The sequence below is a fragment of the Nannospalax galili genome, unplaced genomic scaffold, assembly GCF_000622305.1.
Source record: "Nannospalax galili isolate Female #2095 unplaced genomic scaffold, S.galili_v1.0 scaffold648, whole genome shotgun sequence".
NCBI lineage: Eukaryota > Metazoa > Chordata > Mammalia > Rodentia > Spalacidae > Nannospalax > Nannospalax galili.
This window is the reverse complement of record NW_008360311.1, coordinates 6,661,925-6,682,388: the sequence shown is the minus strand read 5'-3', so window position 1 is coordinate 6,682,388 and position 20,464 is coordinate 6,661,925. Positions and strand designations below refer to the sequence as shown.

Genomic DNA, 20,464 nt, shown 5'->3' with positions numbered 1-20,464 from the left:
CGCGCGCCCCGCGCGCCCCCGCCCGCCCCGCGCGCCCCCGCCCGGCCACATTCCTCGGCCCGCGCGCCCCTGCTCTCCCCGCCTCTCGGCCCCCAGCGCGGCGGAGCTCGGCCGGGGGCGGGGGAGCGTGGCCGGCGGCGCCTGCTGCGTCCCCTCCCACTCGCGCGGCCCCTTCCTCCGCCCTCGCGGCCGCTCGCGCTTCCTGGCGCTCCGGCTCTCCCGGCCGCTCCAAGTTCTTCCCAACTTCTGCCCGCTGGCAACAGCGGCTGCGGGGCCGGTCCAGCTCGCTCCTGGGGGCTCGGCGCCTGGTCTGCAGGGCAGTTCCCCGGGGAGCCACCCGCGCCCAGTGGCCTCGGTGGTTCCTCCCAGCGTCACCCCGCTGCCGAGCGCCCCGGACCCCCAGTCCTCGGTGCGCCCTGATAGCGGAGGCGCCTCCCCGCGTCCCTCCTCCTCCAGCTCCTGGAATCCAGCGGCGGGGACCCCGGTTCCCCGATGGTCAGCGCTCGGGACTCCGGGCGCCTCCGGACTGTGTGAGCAGGTAAGCCATGCCGGGCGCGGGCTGCAGACCCCCGGGGCCCACGCTGGCATCGCCAGCTCGAGATCGGCCGCCCGGGACGCCTGGCAGCGCGGCGGGGGCGCGAGGGGCCGGTCGGCCGCTGCCCTTGGCGCGGGGCGCACGGCAGTCTGGGCTGAGCTGGAAGAGGGGGGAGCGCGGTCTGTGGACTCCGCGCTGCAGCCGCCACCGTCCCTGTCGCTCGCGGGTTCGGAAGGAAAGGGCCGGGGAAGGGCAGCCTGGAGATCCCCAGGCCGCGGGGGCTGGAGCAGGAAAGAGCTGTCGAGCTGGAGTGGGGGACGCAGCGCAGCGCCCCTACCTCGCCCTGCCAGTCTTGTGGGGCTGCATTTGGGAGGAGAAGGGCCGGCGTGCCCCCCGTCCCCCAGACCTCAGTCATGCCACCCAGCTTCAGAGGCTTCGTGGCTCCCGCTTGGGTGGTCGGGCAGGAGCGCAGGAAAAGCTTGTGGCCATATCATCTCAGACCAGGTCTCCACCTAGAACTTTGCGGTTCTGAGTAGTAGCCCTTTCCCCACGTGACCCCCATGGCTAGATTTTGAATATTTGCGAGTTTCCTACCTCTTCCTCTGGAAGGAGAGAAGCGGTGCGCTCCTTCACTTTGTCCCCCCTCCCCGCCCCCCAATCTCTACTCCAATTGGGAGATTGTAGGGTTTTGACTTTAATCTGTCCAGGACTGATTGATACCGCTCCTGCAGGAGGAGAGCGCTCTACAAGGCTCTCTGAGGGTTTGGTCAGACTTTTCCACGAACGTGTTAATTTCTTGCAATGGATTCCCCACTCATTCATTCAACAAACCCAGTGTTGAGACTTCCACTCTGCTAGATCACAGGCAGGGCAGGTGTCTGCAGCGTCCTGAAGGAAACCCATGGGCGCATGGGGAGAGATTCTTGGCAAGAGACGGGCTCTGTTGAGAGCCTGAGGAAGGCTTGGTCCTGGAGGAAAGGGGTGCCCTGGGCCTCCAGGGCGGGAATGATGCTCAGCTGGGGAGTTGTTGGGGGGACTGCATTCCAGTAGAGGAAACAGCTTGGGCAAAGTGAGTGGGAACAGGATAGTCTTGGCTGGTGTGGCCAGAGGGGCATGTATGGGCAGGTTGGTGCACTGTCAGCCACTTTGTGCCCCCTCCCCCCCAGCAGAAGCCTGTTACCCACTTTCAGGGACCATGAATAGCTTCCAGGGATCAAAAGTCCCCCTCTTTGGTGTCCCCTTGCCTGATTCTCCCACAGGCACCTGTGGAATGCCTAGACCATGTTTTAATTGGCACGAACTGACCCATGCTTGATTTCATTAAAACGCAATGGATTTCAATTCAAGAGCCACTCCACAGGCTTAGTGATCACCGTCCCAGATCACTGCAGGACCCTGTCTGGAAAGTTACCTTAGCATCTGCCTGGGGACAACAGCTTGGGCCGTAGAAATGACAGCTTTACCTGTGGTGCCTGGGGCAGGACCCAGGGCCTCACATTCACTAGGCAAGTGCCCTTCTACTGAGATATATCACCAAGCCACTGGTGGCTTTCTTGAGCTGGAGCTGGAGGTATCACATCCCTTTGCCCAGTCTGAATGCGTGTCTGGCATGTGCAGAGTTCAAGCACGTGGCTCTGTGCCACGGCACCCCCAGTTTTAAAAAGTTGTTATTGGCCTGGTGTGGTGGTGCCCGCCTTTAATTCCAGCACTTGGGAGGCAGAGGCAGGCGGATCTCTGTGAGTTCAAGGCCAGCCTGGTCTACATAGTGAGTTCCAGGACAGATGGGGCTACAGGGAGACCCTGTCTCAAAAAAGACAAAAAAAAAAAAAAAAAGTTGTTATTGCTTTTAGTAGAGTCTTAGGGATCACCTTTCCTTTCTTTGAAACTGAAAATGGAATCTCCTTCAGTCTTTGTAGCCCAGTGTGGAGTGCATGCACCCTGCCTGGAAAAGTTTCCAGAGGCTGTCCACCCTTTGCTTCTCTCAGGGGCCTCTTCACTGGGTTGAAGCATCCTGGCGGTAGTGTATTCCCGGTGGTGGAGTCCTGGCCGACGCAAATCCCAGCTTCCAGGCACCTCAGGATGGTACATAGGACTGGCTTCCTGTACCTTGGGGTGTCTGTGCAACCCCCCTCCCAGTACCGTGTCTGATTTCAAGAGCAGCCTCTTGGTGGAAGTACACAGAGGTGTGTGTGGGACCTTGTGTGTTCAGAGCGGCTGCTGGGAGGAGAGGCCGTTTCCTGCCAGGCCAAGGGTTCTCCCGAGGTTCCCTCAATGGCTGGTACGCAGTCATTACTAACACTCTAGTTAATGCGGGCTTGTGTGTTTTATGTTGCATAGTTAGGGAGACAGTGTTGAACTATGAAAAATTCAGAGGGAATCACAAGTTTTAGGAGAATTCCTTTGATCAGATGGATGAGCAGAAGTCAAGAACTGTTGGGTGATTTTGTCTCTCATGACTTAATTTTCCCCTTGGGATACAAATATTGACCCTTTGCTAGCAAATTGAGCTCACCTGGGGTCCAGAGTCGTGTCCTTTTTGAAGAATTTAGTCACATTTGTGCATTTGAACTTTTCATTACTTGGTTACTGAGTGCTGTGTGTTTTAAAAAAATTCATTCTGGGCCTCAGAACACTGCAAACACTTAGTTGGAGATAAGGCAGGCAAAAAGAGATAAAGGGAGATACTTAATTAGCCAATTAAGGAAGGAGGAAAACAAATACCAAAGCTTTGGTAGGGAGGAAGTTAATGTCTGAAATGAGCTTTTTGATCTCCCTGACTGATTAAATGGATTTAATTTGCCCTCCCCTGTCGCCTTCCTAGGGAGGGCTCTAGAGTGGTCCCAGGAGTGGGTGGGGCTCAGAGCTGCAGCCGAGTGCTCTGTGTGTGTGTGTATCAACAGCTAGACTTGATTCCAACTCTGCCACTTAAATTTTTTTCTATTTATTTTGTGTGTAGATGTGTGAGCACGTGTGGAGGTGGAGGACAGCTTTTGGGAGCAGGTTTTCTCCTTCCCTCTATGTGGGTCCTGGGGAGTGAACTCATGGTGTCAGGCTTGGCTGTAAGCACCTTTTCCCCGTTGAACCATCTTGCCAGCACAGCTCTGCTATGTTTAAAATTTATTTTTGACTTATTATTTTTAAATTATGCATATGTGTGCGTGTGGCTATGTGGCCCTAAGTGCAGTTACCTACAGAGATCCCCCTGGAGTTGGAGTTACAAGTGGTTGGGAGCTGCTGGATGCGGGTGCTGGGAATCGAACTCTGGTCCTCCTGGAAGAGCAGAAGGAGCAGTGAACCTCTGAGCTACCTCCTCAGCCTCTCTGCTGCTCTCCTCTGACTTCATAGCCTTTCTGAGCGTCCGTTTCTTCATTTGCAAGGTGGAGCCAGCGGAATATAGGTTGCCAGGGCATTTTTGGAGAATTCAGCGTAATGCTATATAATGTAACGCCTGAGAGACAAGGTCAGGAACGGTGTTTATGTGTTGGCGGTGTTGTATGTGGCCATGAATACGTTCTTTGTTACTCAGCAGCCTGAATTCACATGTGTGCCAACATACACATAAAGCTTTGTCCCTGACTTTTTTTTTTTAGGACTATTGGCTCAAAGCAAACATGTTGGCCGGCAGCTGCCATGTGGCCCTTCACACTGAAGGGGGTCCAGAGGACCCCAGGCAGTAGGAACGTGGGGAGGGAAAGCCACTTAGGGAGGAAGGGCAGAGGGAAAGATGCCCTTTGCCTGTGTGCTCTTCACTGTAACAAGGGCTCAGTGTGCTGTGTAAGGGTCTTTGCATTTCTAATGTTGAAATCCAGTTAATTAAAGGATGCTGGACTCACCACCTGTCTTTAGCAAGGGTGTAGAAGCTAGCTGTTCTCCACAAAGGACTGTCTTGGCAGCCTTGATTTCTTTCTTTGAAGCCCAATACAGAGTCAGCTACGTTAGTGTAAGGCCAGTCACAGGTGGCTTGAATTTTTATGCTGCCTTTCATTCCAAGAAACCTAAAGTATTTGACAAACATTAACTTGTTGATCTTCCTATCAACTTCCAGCAGGAGAGAACTGGAGAAGAAAGGAGCCACTCTGGTAGAGGTGGGAGGACAGGTGTGTCCTTAAAGCCAAATGGATTGTTACCACCAAGATTTGGTCAAATCTCTCACCTGCAGAATTACATGCAGGCCAGGAGGGGTCAGGAGGACAAAGCCTAGAGAAATGCAAGTGTGACCAGCGCCTTTGCAGTTGGGACGGAGGAGAAAGGAAATCCATCCTGCTGATAAACACACATTGCGTGCATGCTGGTTATGGAAGCAAATAATCCTGGAATCATTTGTAATTCTGAATTAAAGGATGTGATGTAATGCCTGTGCACGCGCAGCACAGCAGCGGCGGTTGTGAGTCGGAGTTGGGTTATAAATGGCGTGTTCACAGTGTTTTCCTTTGCTTCTTTGTCTCGTTCTCGTTTTTGGCTCTGCCTTTGTTTGACTTGCTTCATAATCTCTCCTATCAGAAGAAACATGCCATAGGTATGTGCAGATCGGCCATGTGTGAAGTTTGGTATGCAGTAGTTTAGCTTGGTTCCTCAGGCATCAAGACTGCATCCTGAGCCTGCCGTGGTGTGTCCAGAGTTCCTGTAACCATAGCTGGCCGTCTCTTAAGTGCTTGCTGTTAGCCAACAAGAAGGAAGGAGTCTGGTGAGGAAAATGAGAAGCAGGTAACTCGGTGGCATGGCCTCTGCTAGGCAGTCACATACCCTCTGGGGGCTGGAGAGATGGCCTAGTGGTTCAGGGTGCTGCCCCTCTTGCAGAAGACTCCAGTCTGGTTTTTAGCACCCGTGTTTGGAGGCTCATAACTGCCTGTAACTCCAGCTCTGAGGGATGTGAGGCTCTCCTGGCTTTCTGAGGTGTGCACACACACATACACACACAAGTAAATCTTTCTAAAAAACTCTATTTGCATTTTAATGCTTGAGATTTTAGTGTGGAACAGTGTTCTAGACTTGGAAGTCCTATTGGACCACTGTCTTTATCAACTTTGCCTTCCGTGATTCTAGCTCACAGGAAAAAGTTACTTGTTGTTGAGAATTACCAGGAGTTCTTGGGATAAGGTTTGTGTGAAGTGTGTATTTTACTTACACATACCAAATTTTCACTTGTCTTTGGAAGTCTGGTGCTGGAGTTTTTGTTTGCTTTTAATTTTTCTTTCATACCGTTTTCCTCCAAGTAATTAGCTGGAGCAGTAGACCTCAAACCCCAGAGTGTGTCAGTCAGCCAGGGGCTTGTGACAATGTTGATTTGCTGCTGCTGACTCCTACCCCAGGCTCTATTCAGTAGCTTTGGGGTTAGTCTGAGAATTTCCCGCTTCCAAGGAGCTCCCATGACCCTGCTCCAGGCCTCAGCCTGGAGGAACTGCACAGAACTGCCAAGTGGAGAAATCTTGTTTCTGCCCAGCTGCCCTGATCCCCAGTCACCCTGATCCCCAGTTGCCCTGATCCTTGGGCTGTGGTGCTCACTGCATTGATTGGAATGGTTTTGTCTGGTTGCTTTAACACCGTGGAGAAGCCTAGTGCCACTTAATGTCCCTTATCCCTCAGGACGGCCTAGTGTGGAGCATGGATTTGATGTTTTAGTGGATCTGCCTGGTGGTCATTTCTAGAACTTTCCATGTGCTACCACTTTGGCCTGTCTGGCACTAGCATCTGTCCAGTATCTTATCTGTGTGCCCAGTCCCACCTATCTCAAATGAGTTCTCCAGTTTCTTGCTCCAGAATCACTGCTTCTGTACTTCCCGCTTGGCCAGCTTACCTCTGCTTGGTTGGCTGTTCAGGGCACGTGCGGAATCCTTTCCAAACTGTCATTCTTTTAGCTTAAAAACAATTTTAAAAAATTTAATCTTATGTGCATGAGTGTTTTGCTTGCATGTATGTAAGTGTACCACTATGTGGTCCCAGGTTCTCCCCAAGAGCAGCAAGTGCTCTTAACCAGAGCTGTTTCTCTAGCCCCAACTTTTTTTTGAAATTATTTTTTTGGTTCGTACACAAAGAAGCAGGTTTCACAGTGACATCTTCAAGCAGATCGTTATACTTTGTTCTTGTTTGTCCCCCAAGAAGTCTTTCTTAGCACCCCGAGTCAACCCCCTTTCCCAAATGTGGGTAACAAGGTGACCCGGTTAGTAATTAGGTCCTTTGAGCACAGCTCTCTAGAATATTTCTAATATACTCTCGTCTGTTCATCTCTGATGTTCTTGGGATTGTCTCAGAATATCAAGGGCTGTCTTTTATAGTCTTCATTTATGCTTTCAAGTTGTAAAAAAGGTTTTTAAAAACATAAATTTAAAAAATATTTAATACTAAAGCCTTTTGCATCTCGTTCCTTTTTTATGCTAAGGTTCTGTGCTGGGAGTACCCTCCCTTCTCATGCCAACTGCTGCTTCCTGGCTACACTCACCCCGTTTCTGGTTTGTTTTATCTCTACCCAGAGTATACCCTCTGTCCCCTGCCTGCCTGCTTAGCTGTTCATACTCAGCTAAGCCCACTGTTCTAGTTTGCCTTCAATTACTGTGACAAAACACTTGGACCAATACTTACTTGGGGAGGAAAGCGTTTATTTGGGTCACAGTTCATCACTGAGGAAGCCCAAGGTAGGAACTCGGGGCAGGAACCTGGAGGCAGGAGCTGGAGCACAGGCCATGGAGGAACGCTGCTTACTGGCTTGCTCCCCTGACCCATTCCCAGCCTGCTTTCTTATGCAACATAGAACAACCTGCCCAGGGGTGGCTCCTCACAGTGGGCTGGGCCCTCCCACATCACTCAACAATCAAGAAAATGCCCCACAAACATGGCCACAGGCCAGTCCAATGGAGGCAATTCCCCAATTGAGCCTCCCTCTACCCAGGTGTGTCAAGTTGACAACTAAAGCTATGCAGCACAACCATCTTCCTGCCACTGCTTCCCAAGACCAATGAGTCTGTCCTCCCCTTTAGTCCCCCCCCACCTCCTCCTCTCTTGTCCTCTTTGATACAAGGTCTCAGAGTATGTCCCAGGCTCTGTAGCTCAGGCCTCAAACTGAAGAGCCTCCTGCCTCAGCCTCCCTCCTAAGGGCCAGGAGTGTTTCTCTGTGTCATCTTATAAGGCTTCTAACGTCCTTGCTCTTGCCAGTCAACTTTGTCTCACTGTTTGCACCTCTCTGGGTAGGGATCTTGACCCTGTGTGGAGGCTGGCTAGCGGTCGACACTGCTGTGATGATGCACTTGCTGCTGCCACTTTGCAGAAAAGGAAGTGAAACTGATTTTTAAAAATATTTACAGAATCAGTGAATGGATGCCTTTCTGAAATGCAGACCTCAGGATGAAGAGCCCAACCTGCTTTGGAATTTATTATTTATTCTCTAATGAACAGTTAGTCTTCCCTGGGGAAATGGCTAGCGGTCGACACTGCTGTGATGATGCACTTGCTGCTGCCACTTTGCAGAAAAGGAAGTGAAACTGATTTTTAAAAATATTTACAGAATCAGTGAATGGATGCCTTTCTGAAATGCAGACCTCAGGATGAAGAGCCCAACCTGCTTTGGAATTTATTATTTATTCTCTAATGAACAGTTAGTCTTCCCTGGGGAAATTCTCCCTCCCTCCCTCCCTCCCTCCCTCTTCCCCTCCTCCTTCCCTTCCCCCTCCCCCTCTCTTTCTGTCTTGTTTGTTGAGAGCTCTCACAGAGCTCTGCCTGCCATTGCCTCCTGAGTGCTGGGATTAAAAGTGTGTGCCCTCACGCCCAGCTGGAAATTATATCTCTTTATGATTGTATATGATTTTTTAAAAAAGTCTATTAGCCGTGTTGGTGGCGCACACCTTTAATCCCAGCACTTGGGAGGCAGAGGCAGGCGGATCTTTGTGAGTTCGAGGCCAGCCTGGTCTACATAGTGAGTTCCAGGACAGCTGGGGCTACAGAGAGACCCTGTCTCAAAAAGACAAAAAAAACCCAAAAAACTATTTTTATTTTATGTGTATGTGTATGTGTATGTGTATGAGTGTATTGCCTACATGTATGTAAGTGCATCTGTATTGTGCAGTGCCCACAGAAGTCAGAAGAGGGCGTCAGATCCCCTGGAACTACAGTAATGGGTGGTTGTTAGCTACCAGGTAGGTGCTGAAATTGGAACCCGGTCTTCTGCAAGAATAGCCAGTGCTATTAACCTCTGAGTCATTTCTCCAGCCCCTACTGTATATGATTTTAAAAAATTAAACATTTTGTTCATTCATGCTGGGAGACAAATCACGTTTCTAGGATGGTATCCAGAACTACTGATACTAATAACATTGTTCCTTTTTTTTTTTTGCATGTGGATTTTTTAAGCAGTGTGAGTATATGTGCATATGTGTGCAGGTGCACGTGTGTGTGTATATGTTTATGTGTGTCCAGGTGCATGTGTGTGCATGTTTGTGTAGAGGCCCAAGGTTGATGCTAGGAGTCTTCTTCAGTCTCTCGCCAACCTTGCATATTGAGTCATGATCCCTTGGTTGAACCCGGAGCTCACCCCCATGGCTAGTACAGTCAGCCTGCTCCTGGGAGTTGCTGCTGCTGGAGTTGCTGGGATTGCAGGTAGGTTGCCACACCCTGCTGACACTGACATGGCACATGATGGGTTCTGGGGATCCCAGTGCAGGTCCATACGCTGTAGCCACTGACCTGTCTCCTCAGCCCCAATACGATTCCTAATGTTGCTCTGCTGTGCCTGGGTTCTCCTAAAGCATGGCTGTGTTCTCTCTCATATTTAAGTCCTTCAGATATATGGCTGTCCTGGAGAAGTTCTCAGGTAGGAACATTTGAGATCAAGGCCTGCAGTGGAGTTGTTTGTGCAGCGTGGCTCTGGATTGGAGAATGCCCCATATCCTTTCTGTGTTGTCTTGTACCTCATGTGAGGAGGGAAGGACATTAGCTTCCATTACTGTTCATCTGTGCATCTGTTTGCGTGTGCATCTGTGTGTGTGTGTGTGTGTGTGTGTGTGCGTGCATACATGCATGTGTGTGCATGCATATGGAAGTCAGAGGACAACTTCAGGTGATATTCTTCAGGCACCTTCTACTTTTTGTTTGAGACCAGGTCTCTAACTGGCCTGAAATGTGGCTAACCTGGGCTCCGGGGAGCCTACTGTGTCCACCTTCCATTTCACCATTGAGATGGGAGATCAAACTTTTTTTTTTTAAATAAATCTTTGCCTTTATTTTGGTATAACACAAAAGACTCACTAACTTCACATATATAAACTCAGTTTGAGTACATAACAACATGAGTTTTAAGAAGTGTAAGTTGTCAACTAGCTATTTCTAATACAGAATAGATACTGTACAATATGGTTAAGTTTTATAGATGGCCTCAAAACTGAAAGGCAATTTTAATTTCACCTTTAACAGTATGTGTCTTGGAATTGGTTCTTGGGTTCTGCTAGAGAGCAGATTCCACCCTTAAGCATTGTGTTGCCTGGTCCTCTAAAAGATTTGCAGAAAACTGGTGAAGGGGCCTAACTACCATAATGAAGGCTGCACATTGAGAGATCTAACTTTTTGCATGGGTTCTGGGGATCAAACTCAGGTCCTCAAGCTTGCAAGGCAAGCACTTTACCAGCGAGCCATCTTACCAGTCCCAAACTACTGGGTTGAAAGAGACTGACTGGCTTGTTATTTACTCGTGACCAAGAACCGACATAGGTGGTGATGACATCATGGACATGTCCCCAAATCACAAGATTGACTCTTGCCATTATTTTTGTTCTTAGACAAAAGAGATTGAAACAGATTTGTTGGTCATGAAAGTGAATTTGTCATGAGTGGATCTGGGCTCTGCCAGGCTGCAGCTGTTTCCTAACTGAGTTGACATTCCCACAGATGGTCGTGCTGTTTGTTCCCTTCCTCTGGCATCTGAACGCGCCTGTGCTTATCTAACACATCCGTTGGGGACCTCCAACACTACTTTCCCTGGGCTGTCCTCTTGGCTTTTACCCCATGGCACTTTGGGTCTTCCTTCCCCCAGCTCTCACCTCCTCATCAGCCTCTCAGCTTCCTGGGAGCTGACACCTGCCTTACTCCTCCACGGTGTGGTTTGATTTATGTAGAAGTGTCTGTGCATGAGTGTGTGAGTTTTGAATATACCTGGGCTGTGGAGCTTCCCCTTGCTGTGGGGTGACTTCTGCCATCCCCGTTCCTTGCTCTGGGATGGAGAAATGGCAGATCCTCTGCAGCAGTCCCTGGATGCAGTTTGTTTGTGGCAGTGTCTCTCTGGGGACCTCTGATAGTTGGAGTGCAGGATTCTGGCATGTCAGAGTTAGGACTGGAGATCAGTGGTGAGAGCTCAAGCAGACAGCTAGATTTCACTTAAGACTCCAGGAGGCAGTTAGCATTCCCCCATCATGGAAAGGTGGGATGCCTCTTTCTGCTTTTTAAGAGTGTGCAGGTGATGAAGGTCCCATCCTTGGGCACACTTGCCCTCAGTGTCCTCTTTATAAGAGTGTGCAGGTGATGGAGTTCTCATTGTTAAAGATTTAGGAGAATCTCCAAAATTTTCATGTGAGAAATGGGGATGACTTTTAGACACCTCATATTTAAGTTTGCCATTATCACAATGACCACTGTGGATGAGATGTGTTTTCAAAGTCTATATCCAGATCCAGATCCAGATCCAGATCCAGATCCAGATGAGGGAGAGAGAGAGAGAGAGAGAGAGAGAGAGAGAGAGAGAGAGAGAGATACATGTGTACATGGGTGTGTGCATGCAGAGACCAGAGGAGGAGGTAGATGAACTTCTCTACTGTCTGCCTCATTCTCTTGAAATAAGATCTCTCACTGAAGCCGAAGCTAGGGGCCAGTGAGCCTCAATGACCCCCATCTCTGTCCCTCCTCTGCTCGTCTCTCCTTTCCACACTTTCACCCTCCCCCCCACAACAGCCCAGGCTGGCCTCAGTTCAATATGCAGGTGAACTCCTGATCCTCCTGCCTTCGCCTCCTAAGTTCTGGGGTCATAGGCATGCACCGTCACACTTAGCTTACCTGTAACTTTTCTAAATAACAGAACAAGAGCAATTCTAGAGTAAAATAGCAGGAGTATATTCACAAAAGCAGTTTTAGGGGGTATTTAAAGGACATGTATGTAATACTTTGTTTATGTGTTTATAGTATGTTGATGGGTAAGGCTTAGCTTCTGTTTGAGCTACCACAAGAAACTAATCTTTCAAAGACAGATTCACATAGATTCAGTTGTTGTCTTACTGAGGGTGGGAGATGAGGTCAGTGAATGCATTACTGACAGAGCTTGGATCTGTACATGCTGGCCATCAGCCCGCCCTTCCCCCAAACTTCCTAGAAAAGAGCAGTTCTCTTGGGGGTGGCAAGCCCCCTGGGGGCTTTAGAAAACTCAGCACAATTATTTTATTAGTAGCTGCCTCTGTGTAACTGGTTTTTGTAATTGTGTTCTCACAGAGGCACTGTGAATAGGATAAGAGCAAGGTATGTGTCTCTCCTCCCCGCACCTCCTCCCCGCACCTCCTCCCTGCACCTCCTCCCTGTACCTCCTCTGTTCTCTCCTTTCTTCCTCTCCCTTTCTTTCCTTCCTTTAATCCATCTGATTTTTTTCTTCTTTTTTGACTGCAGGTTCTCACTATGTAGTCCTGACTGTCCTGGAACTCACTGTGTAGACCAGGCTGGCCTTGAACTCATAGAGAATCCACCTGCCTCTATGCCTTCTAAGTGCTGGAATTAAATGTGTGCACTGGGCTGGAGCGATGGCCCAGCTGTTAATAGCACCTGTGCCTCTTCCAGAGGACCAGGATTCAGTTCCTAGCACCTGTGTGGTGGCTCACAACCACCTGTAACTCCAGCTCCATGGGTGAGATGGTGTACATAAACTCTTACAGGCACATAGACATACATGTAAATAAAAATAGTATTTTAAAAGGTGTGTGCCACCATGCCTGAAAATATGTATACTGAGATAGAGACAGGAGGATAAAGAGTTCAAGGTCATCTCCTGCTACATGTGCGTTTGAGGCCAGCCTTGTCTCAAAAAACAAAACAACACCAAAACAAAAATAACATGCAGCCTATGTATGTTTCTTTTGGACAGTGCTGTCTTGGATGGTATGGAAGTGTTCCTAGGAGCCCTAGCCCAGCACTGATGCTTCCAAGGACTTGGGGGTGGGAGAGGCAGATGCAGAAATAGAAAGCAGATGTAGACTGTGATAAGCAAGCTTGAAGGCACTTGAGGCACCCAACAGAGCCACATTGATTTGGTTCTTACTGTGTGCAAGGACTTTGTCTAGCACTTGAAGTAGATTGTTTTCCTTGATCTTGACATGACCCTGTGAACTAAGTATCATCACTGACCTGTTCTACAAGGGCTTAGAGAGGCTAAGTGACTTGCAGCAGGCCCCTAACTACCACTGAAACACTGGTTACTGTGTAACCCCACTTGTGTGCAGATACTAGTTGAAGAGCTGAGTGGGTAGTCTGGGTGCGAACCCAGGGTTTCCTTGTGGATATTGAGATGACCGAGGTTTCTGAGTATCATGTTAAAAAGTGCTAGTATCATACTAGGTAAAATAATGTTTAGCATTGTAAAAGGTCAAGATTTTGGACATAATACTGTGTATGTTGAATATTATCACAAGTAATGCTAAGTCAACAGCTACTTTGAAGACTGAAAATACTAAAATAATAGGTGGGTACATGCACACTGTTTGTTTAAAATGATTAAGGCTTCTGTAACAAATATAGATATTATGCCTCTTAGCAGCTCAGAGAAAACTCTACCCGGAGTCATCTGTCTCAGCCCTTTTATTTGCTGAGTGACTGCCAGGGACACCTGCTCTTCTCCTGAGCACAAGAAGATTCCACCTTGGAGTTAGGAGGATTGTATGGCAGTCGATAATCCTAGGAATGAACCTGTGTTATCCAGTGCTGTGGGGTGCTGTCCTCAGAGCAAACAGCTATTCTCTGCATCAGAGTAGCAGTTAACTACTTGCTAGAGGTCCCCAAGACTGGGCTTGTTGACTGTTGACCTTCCCTCATTGGAGGAGGCGGTAGAGAGGGTCAATGGACCCTCCCCCCGAATTCTAGTTGATCCCTCTACCTGCTGCACCTCACAGCCAGCTGTGTGTGACTCTGCCCTATGTGCATATGGCCTTGTGGTCCCAGAAGTGCTCGAGTGCACATAGCTGAGGAAGGTTAGCTGAAGGTCAATGCTGTGCAGATGTGAGGAAGTTGTCATCCGTGCTGGGACAGGGCTTTCCAGTGGCATGGCTGCTTTGGGTCACTCATGCCTAGTACGTTCAATAAACTCATTGGCTCCGGAAGTTGGACTTTGGTGGAATCATACTTTGGTTTGTTGTCAGTGCTCTTTGGAAAGAGGGGTTAGAGGTTGGTTTACATCTTCCCAGGGGATGAGTTCCTGCAGTATTGGTGTAGTTGGCAGGATCGCAGCAAAACCAATGATGAAGTTGGGAAAGTCGTTGATGTGGTTCATGCTGTGGGTGATGATGCTGGCAGCTGAGACTGGGCTTATGAGGGGGAGGGGGAACTTCAGACATGGCTCTCCTTTCCCAGGGAGTATGCCTTTGAACTATGGTGGTAGTTGCGTGGGTCTCTCTGTGGGTAGTGAGACATGTACCTAAGGCTAAGCCAGTGGGAGGTGGAGTGCCTTGGAGGCGGGAGTCCTGGGTGGCCATTTGTTGCCTTGTGGTTTAGAGTGGCCTGCCTCCTTGATGAAGGAGGTTCACTGTGTGAATGTGGAAACACTCTTGGAGCAGTTGAGAGTCTAGAGCAAATATTTCAGTTTATGAAAGTAGCATGTAAGATTGCAAGTGTTGGCAAGCTGCCATGGAGGTTGCCTGGGTACTGCTGTGTGGAATAAGAAGATGTTCAGCTGAGGCTGAGGTGGCTGCCCAGAGGGGACATGCTTGTTCAAGAGAGGAGTTACAACAAGAAAGGGATGCACAACTGGGGTCCTCCATGGCAGCTTCTGACTTGGAAAGGAAGGGGGAAAAAGGGGACGATGAGATGGAAAAAAGAGAGGAAGAGTTGCTTTGCTGCTGCTGACAGCTGGTGGGGGGGTTCCGGGTAAAGAGCACACAGCTGAGGGCTATGTTAAACAGCCTTTGTGGGACCCAAACCCTTGGATCCTGTAGGAAGTGTTGGGTAATGAAGAAGAGAGACATGAGGTAAACGTTAGGGAGAGTGGTGTGTGACAGCCCCTCATGGGCCGTTCTTTCCACCCTCCAGCAATGTGGCACAAACCAGGTCATTTCTGATTTTGGTTTGTTGAAATAAAGGTCTCACGTAGCCTAGGCTGGCCTAAGACTTGCTGTGTAGTGGATGGATGACCTTGAACTTGGAATCCTGCTTCCACCTCCAGAGAGCTGGGATTATAGGTGTGCACCACCACACTCCCATTTGTGCAGTGCTGGGGATCAAACCTAGGGCTTCCTGCATGATAGGCAAAGTACTCTCACCTGAGCTACATCCCAGCCAGGAATCATGTCATTTCATTTAGAGTTGCTATGCAGAGGTGCAAATAGGCTGCCTGCTCACCTTCTGTTGGCCAGAGTGTATCACATGGTCAAGACCCAAATTATCCCCTCAGGCCTTTCCAGGCAAGTCACAGGGAAGCCAGCTGATCTAGTTTTTCCTTTTGATTCTTTTTCTTTCTTTTTTTTTTTTTTTTGGTCTTTTTGAGACAGTGTCTCCCTGTAGCCCAGATGACCTGGACCTGGAAGTTGTTATATAGACCAGGCTGGCCTGGACCTCCGAGAGATCTGCCTACCTCTGCCTCCCAAGTGCTGGGATTAAAGGTGTGCGCCACCACACTGGGCCTAGTTTTTCCTTTCTTCTGGTATCCTAAAATACTGACCAAATCCAACTTGGGGAGAAAAGGGTTCCTTTGGGTTTAGGCTTATGTTTCTGGCGCATCATTGAGGGACACCAAGGGAGGAACCTGGAGGCAGGCCTTGAAGCAGAGCCCAGAGGGGTACACTGCTCATTGCCTTGCCCTCCCTGACTCCCTCAGCTGCCTTTCTTACACAGCCTAGGCCCACATGGCTAGGGATGGCACCACCCACAGGGGGCTGAGCCCTCCTGAATCAATTAGCAATCAAGACAGTGCCTCACAGACAAGGCCACAGGGCAATCTGATGGAGATTCCTCAGCTGAGGCTCCCTCTTCCCAGATGTTGCAACTTTGTGTCAAAAAAGGTTGACTAGCCAGCATACTAGGGGCATATAACAGGTGGGGATCAGTAACCCCAGCTCTTACTGTGTTGTAATTGATTTAACTGTTCTCTTGTAGTCCAGTGTTTGGATTATGTCCAGTTTCAACAATTAGAAGTAATGTGGCTCATAAACATTGTTAGCCAAATGACATTTACTTTACTTGGAGCAGATTTCCCTAGGGTAGGGTTTCCAAAGTAGGCTCTGTGGGTCAGAGGACAAGTGGATCTTGTTACATAGGGTGGACTGCTCCCTGGAACTCTATCCACTTGTAGTGCCATGATTAATGTTGAAGTGTGCAGCTCTCCCCTTATCCTGCTAGTGCTGGGTTTTACAATTTTCTTTTTGTTACTTTCATAATTGGCTTGCTGTTTTGCAATTGCTGATTGCTAGTGGTGTTTCAAAACCAGAAAAAGAAAAGAAAAAAATTATTATTCTTTTAGTGAGTAAAATAAAGGTTACTTATAACTTTCCTTTCTAGTTTCTGAAAGTCTTTGCAAAAGCCATCCGTTTTTGCTTTCTCTTTTTGCCCACATGTATTTCTCTCAGTAACAGTTTCTTTTTATTTTAGTTTTTGGGTTTTTGAGACAGGATCTCATGTAGCCCAGGCTAAGGTCAAAGGTGACCTTGAACGTCTGATCCCCCTGTCTCCATCCCCCAACTTCTGGGATTATAAGTGTTTGCAACCATACCTGGCTTCAGTAACTGCCTTTTTAAAAAGATGTGCTTTTATTATTTTTTTAACTGTGTATGTTTGTGTGTCTGAGCATGGGTATGTACATGTATGTAGGGGTGCCTGCAGAGGCCAGAGGCATCAGATCCTCTGGAGCTGGAGTTACAGGTGGTTGTAAGCTGCTTTTTTTGGGTGTTGGGAACTGAACTTAGGTCCTTTGTAAGAGCAGCAGGTGCTTATACCCGCTGAGCCAGGTCTCCTGCCCAGTAATTGTTTCTTAAAACACATCTTGTCTTTTTATTTTTATATTAAAATGAAGTGGAAACAGCAAAAATGAGGCATACAGGTAGGTTTTTGTTACTCTTAGCAATTAATTACCCTTATGGAGCGAGGTAGAGGGCAGACCCACGGACGTTGTTGAATGCTGTTGCATATTTGAGTCTTAAGAAACAGAAAGAGTTATTGTTTTGCCTGGCATTGGATAGCTTTTCATTCCATGTTTTTCAGATCTGCCTGTTGCTGTGTGATTTTTACACAGCAGAAAATACCACATTGTAACATAAGCATGGGCCTTCCCGCAGTGTTTCCCAAAACTGTAAATGAATGCTTTTTATTACCAACTGTGTCCTCTCACTGGCTTTATTTTACAAGTGTTACGTTGCCTGCTGCTATGCTTGTCTGTGGCTTCTGCTTAGAAGCAGCGGTGTCTACACAAACCTATAAGCCTTCTCACTTAGGACTTCAAGACTTCACTGAGGAGGCAAAAATGGCCTCCTTCATGAGGCAGACCATACCAGTTTGTAGGCAGTGTGTAGGCAGAGATGGCCATGTGTGTAGACTTTGGCAGTCATTGAAGTTGGTTGGATCTTGCAGCTATCACAGAAGTGTAACCCCCCCCCAACCTCATTTCACAAAGGAATGTCAAAAATCTTAAGGACTCAGGATTCTATTCTCTATGTTAAGACACAGCCTAGAAAAAGCCTGTAAACAATATTACAGCTCTGTGGGAAGCAACTTGATTTGTGACAGACATCAACGTGCAAATCAGGGTTTATTTGAACAGTAGTGGTGCTCTCCGTTGAATGCAAAATGTATGAATTTCTAATATTGGAAAATGAATTAGTGTTGATGAGATCTGAGTTTGGGTAGACGGCCATGGAATCTTGGGTGTTTTCATAGTTTAAGAAGTGGAGTTTAATTTCAATTTCAGTTTGTTTTATATATCATCCTGAGATTCAGTGCAGATTTTTCTGCTTCCCTCATAATATATTGAGACTTTGTGTGTGGGGGGGTGCAGAGGATTGACCCAGGGTCTCACACTTCTTTGGCAAGCACCATAAGTCTGAGCTATATCATCAGTCCTCAAATAATATATCAAGGCAATTATTTTTATTCTGTTTTTTTTTTTTTTTTGGTCTTTTTGAGACAGGGTCTCCCTGTAGCTCCCGCTGTCCCGGAATTCACTATGTAGACCAGGCTGGCCTTGGATGCACAGAGATCCGCCTGCCTCTGCCTCCCGAGTGCTGGGATTAAAGGCGTACGCCACCACGCCCAGTCTTATTCTGTTTTTTACACTCATTTACTTATTTGAATCAAGTGTGTACGCGTGTGTGTGTGTCTGTGTATACCGTGCACTGAACCTCAGATCTTGACATATGCCCCATCACTGAGCTGCACTCCCAACCCCACTGATGTTTTTAGTTATACCTTTCTCTTTCTATATATTCTTTTTAAATTTTATTATTATTGTGTGTGATGTGTGCACAGGGGCTCACGCATACTGTGCGTGTGTGGCGGTCAGAGGACGACTCTGTAGAGTTACACCTTTATGTGGGTCCCAGCTTCGACTCAGGTCATCGTCTTTCTGATCCCACATTCTTAGTTATTTAGAATGCTAACGGATGTGCACTTCATTGAATTCATGTTCTAGTTAGCAGTTTCCGTTTGTTGACTATTTGGGTGATTTTAATTTTTGAGCTATTCTATATAAAGTGCCATCCACATCTTTGCATGTGTTGCGTCTGTCTTCTTCCAAATTAGGCTGTGTAAGATGAAACCACGAGGTGCAGAAGTGGACACATCCAAGTGCAGGTTGAGTTTTTTCTGAGCTCCCTAGCCACAGTAGTCCATCTAGATTACTATCCCTCCAATTGTAGGCTCTGTCCTTCTGTCGAAATCCACTTGAATTTTATTCTTGAAGCTTCTTAACTCTGCAATTGAATTTGTGGTCAAAGCATAGAAACTTCGTGTTTTCTTCTTTGAAAAAAACACTAGTTGGGGTATTTATTGTAATAAATTTAAACTTTGATTTTGCAGTAATAGTTCCCTCCGATGGCTGATCTTTCTCATGAAAACTGGGACTGTGGTGTGGACTATAGTTGCTTTTGCATTCATTTAAATTAATACTGGAAGGGCTGTAGCTCAGTTGATAGAGTGCCTCTTTACCATTCACAAGGCCCTGGGTTCAAGTCTCAGCTGCCCATGAACTGGGTGTGGTGGTTGTATGCCTGTAATCTTAGCACTTGGGAGGCTGAAGGAGGAGGATCAGAAGTTCAAGGTCATCTTCCTTTATGGACTATATGAGCCCGTCTCAAAAAAAGTAATAATTTTGTGTGGCTATGCTCTCAGTTTGCCCTTTATTTTTGAGTCACTTTTGGTAGGTGTTGCTTGTCAGATCTAAGGGACAGGGGCTCCTGGGAACGGGAACTGGGTAACTCTAAAAGTTCTCAAGTGTTCTTGGGTTGCCCTGCTTTACTACGTGTTCCTTTGGCCTCTCCCGGGGTCATTTGTTTCTTTTGGGAATTGCAATGCCATCTCCAGAATTTTCATTTTCCTGACACCCCCTGGGGCAGATTTATTTATACACATCTTGCATTAATTTGGCTTGAGAATTTCATAACCTGTTTTGAAATAATTTGAGACATGGGTGTCTATGTGTGTGAGACAGGGAGGGAGGGAGCAAGGGAGGGAAGGAGGGAGAGAAATTTGGGACCACAGTTTCCAGTCTAAGGAGATTTGTGACAGAGGAAAGAGAAGCTGGGGAGGGACGTGAGGGACCCCCTAAGGAAGCTTCTGCTGAACTGGGAGTAGTTGTTAGAGAGATGCATGTCTGAAAAAAAGATTTCCCAGGATGCAGAGTTGTTTATCCATTATTCAAAATGCTTGAGTCCAGGTTTCAGGGTTTCTTGATTTTGGAATGCCTATATAGACTTTACCTATTGAACAATTTGAAAACTTAAAATCAAAATACTCCACTAAAACTGCCCTCAGAGGTCCCACTTCCAACTTTTGTTCATGGTCAGGAAGGACACCTGCTAGAGAATGCACACGGGTGTAGCGTACAACGTCACGACTTTGTGGAACCGTAGGTGACATCAGTTACATTTAAGATGCTGGCAAGCGAAGGCTGAGAGGCAGGAGGCTGCTGAGACGGATTCAGAAGCAGAGAGGCATCTTTTGATGATCCCAGTAGTGATGAGGACCACAAGGGATGTGCAAAGGAAAGGGAAACCTGGGATGCCGGCACACGCCTCTAACCCCGGCACTCTGGAGGCAGCGGCAGGCGGATGTCTGTGAGATTAAGACCAGTCTGGTCTACATAGTGAGTTCCAGGCCAGCTGGGATGACAGGAAGACCCTGTTTCAAAAACAAAAAAACAAAGAGGAAGATAAGAGAGGGGAAGGAAACTGGGTTGGCCTTTGGACACCAGGTCCAGGGACACGACCTGTGCCTGTGATGTTTAGTCAGCTTGGTTTACCTGGGAAGAATCTATATGAGTGATTATCTGGATCAGCTCGCCTGTGGCATGTCAGTAAGAGATGGTTTTGATTGTGTTAACTGATGTGGCAAGACAGCCTGCCATGGGCAGCATCATTCCCTAGGTTTGGTTCCGGGACTGTCTAAGAGTGAAGAGATGGCTGAGTCTGGGCATGTATATGTTCTTTCTCGTCCTCTGACTGTGGATGTGACCAGCTGCTTCACGGTCCTGCCTTGACATCCCCACGGTGATGGACCATAACCTGG

General features: G+C 47.9%; 1 protein-coding gene across 1 annotated transcript in view; it reads left to right on the top strand.

The window, feature by feature from the left end:
• Nucleotides 1-58: 58 nt before the first annotated feature.
• The window catches only part of Ptpn14 (protein tyrosine phosphatase non-receptor type 14), a 178,422-nt gene continuing 158,016 nt past the window's right edge, over nt 59-20,464 (top strand). Inside the window, exon 1 of the mRNA XM_008824859.3 lies at nt 59-538. The gene's annotated coding sequence lies outside the window, so the exon portion shown is untranslated. The remainder of the gene's footprint in view (nt 539-20,464) is intronic.